General features: G+C 77.0%; 1 non-coding gene across 1 annotated transcript; it reads right to left on the bottom strand.

The window, feature by feature from the left end:
* Positions 1 to 23: 23 nt before the first annotated feature.
* On the bottom strand, positions 24 to 176 carry LOC148218946 (5.8S ribosomal RNA). The gene has a single exon (XR_015800128.1). It is a non-coding gene; the product is annotated as a 5.8S ribosomal RNA (ribosomal RNA).
* Between the last annotated feature and the right edge of the window lie 2,324 nt (positions 177 to 2,500).

Genomic DNA, 2,500 nt, shown 5'->3' with positions numbered 1-2,500 from the left:
CCGGACGGCGATTGATCGTCAAGCGACGCTCAGACAGGCGTAGCCCCGGGAGGAACCCGGGGCCGCAAGTGCGTTCGAAGTGTCGATGATCAATGTGTCCTGCAATTCACATTAATTCTCGCAGCTAGCTGCGTTCTTCATCGACGCACGAGCCGAGTGATCCACCGCTAAGAGTTGTCTGGCTTTCGGGACCGCTCGCGTGAAGCGGCCCCTTTTCTGTTTCTGCAGGGACGCGCGCGCCCCCGCGCGCCCCGCTTCGACCGTACGAGCACACACAAACGGAGGAGGAGGAGGAGAAAGCGCGGGGCAAAAAAGAGAAACCCCGCGCAACGCTCCGAAGGTCGGCCAAAGAAAGGCGGAGGGGCCCGCGCCCCCGACCGCCTCCCCCCGCGAGGGGAGACGCCGCCTCGCGTGCCGTCCTTCGGAGGCGGCCCAGGCGCCCGGGCTCGGCCCGACCTCCGCGCGGAGGGGCTTGTGCGGCAACGCGCCGGACCGCGGGGGGCACGGTGGCCCGCCCGGCCTCTCGATCACGGGACGACTACGCGTTCGCGGGCCGGGGGCGCGACCGCCGGCCCCCGCCGCTCCCGGCTCACTCCCTGGCTTCTCCTTTTCACCGCTCCGCCGACTCGCGGAACGCCGCCGCGCCAAAACGCGGGGGCCGGCTCTCCCGCCAGCGGCCCCTGAACGTCGCCCGAAACGCCACGCGGCGGCGGGACCGTTCCGCCGGCGCAACCCCTGGCGCGGGACCGCTTGCCCGCCGGAAGGCGAACGCCCGGCGGGCCGCGCTCCGCCACCGGCGCCGGAGGCGGGACGCCGCCGAGACCCGAGCCGGCATCGCGGAGCGCCCGAGGTCTGCCGCTCGGCAAAACCCCTCCGCCACCCGCGGCCGCACTCCCGGGACCGCCGCCGCTTCGCACCGCCGAGCTGCCCTTCCGCGAGCACGCGCCCAGCGGGCAGGCGTACGGCGGCTGAGCCGGGGGGCACCGCCCGCTCCCCTCGTTTCCACTCGGGGACCGGACGGGGAAGCGCCCCCGCGGCCGCCCCGCACGCCTCCCCTTTTTTTTGGCCCACACGCGGCCGGGAAGGGCGACGGGGAAGCGGACGGGCGGGGCCCGGGCCGGGACGGCCGCCGGTGAAGGCGGGCGCCTCGCGGCCGACCGTCCCCCCCCCCCGGGGGGGGCGGGGACACTCGCCGAGCGGCGACGCCGCCGCTCGGCACGGGGTCGCCCGCGCCCGCCGGACCTCCGGCGATGGAGGAGCCGGCCGAGCGCTGCGCCCCAACGGGCGGGGACAGCGCTCCGAGTCAGGGGTGGCCGGCGGCCGGCGCCGCCGCGGTGCGGTTCGAGGCGACAAGGCCGTCGAGGCGAGAGGCGCGCGGTCGCGCCTGACGCGGCGCCGCCCGCGAGCCCGCGGCGGCGGCTAAGGAGAAAGAGCGAGAGAGCGCGGCGGGCCCCGGCGGCCGCAACCCCGCAGCTGAGGTAGGTAAGGCAGAGAGCGCGCGCCCTCTGCCGGCGTCGCCCCGCATCGCAGAGGCCAGCGGGGTCGGCCCCCCGCGGCCGATCGCGCGCCGCGGCCTCTCCGCCGAGACCGGGCCGCAGAGAGGGGGGGGCAGGGCGCCCCTTCCCCGGCCCGGCACGGGTGGCCCCCGCGCGCGGGCAAGCGCGGCGGGACGCCGACGACGGCGAGCGCGGCCGGTCGCGACGGACACGCCACCGCAGGGGATCGGCGGGAGTAGCTCCCCACCCCTCGATGGCGCCCCGCGCCGCCACCGCCCGACACCCGCTGCCGCCGCCGCCACCGCCGCCGCCGCCGCGGCGGGGCCGTGCCGGGCCGCCCGAGTCTTTAAACCTCCGCCCGGCTCGGCGGCCCTTTCGGCCCCCAACAGGCGTTTGACGACGCCGAGGGAAACCGGCAGGAGACCGCCGAGGCGCGAAGCGCTAGGTACCTGGCCCTGGGGTGAGGGAAACGACCTGCATGGCCCCGCCGGGGTGCCTCCCCCGCTGCCACCCTCGGGGGAGCGTCCACCGGCGGGGGCGCGCCCGACGTCCGCTGCCATCACCGCGGCAATCCTTCTCGGGGCCCGGGGTTTCCCTCAGTAGCCCGGCGCTGCGCCCGAGAGGACCACCGCGGCTCGGGCCGCCCCGCCGGCGCGGGGAACACGGCCCAGCCACCGAGAAACCTCGCACACCCCCGGCCGAGAGAGGCCACGGCGACGACGGTGCGGACCGTCGCCGCCGCGCCACCCGGCGGCGGCTCGCGCACGTGCGCGCTCCCCCTGGAGGCGCGACCCGGAACTGCCGGAGCCCGGCCCTCGGGAGCTCCTCTGCCGCGCGAGGAGGCCGCTCGGCCAAGGAGAGCGGGATTTTGCCGGGCGGCAAAGCCCCGCGTCCCCCCCCGCGCTCTGGGGAAGGGCCGGAGGAGCCGCCTCCTCCGAGCCCCGAAGGCCTTCCCGCGCGCACCCTTTTTACACACGTTGGCCATCGCCTTGCGCCATCGGCCG

This window comes from Sturnus vulgaris, unplaced genomic scaffold, assembly GCF_052056855.1.
Source record: "Sturnus vulgaris isolate bStuVul1 unplaced genomic scaffold, bStuVul1.hap1 Scaffold_157, whole genome shotgun sequence".
In the NCBI taxonomy this organism is placed as follows: domain Eukaryota; kingdom Metazoa; phylum Chordata; class Aves; order Passeriformes; family Sturnidae; genus Sturnus; species Sturnus vulgaris.
The sequence above is the reverse complement of the archived record's forward strand: the minus strand, read 5'-3'. Positions and strand labels throughout refer to the sequence as shown.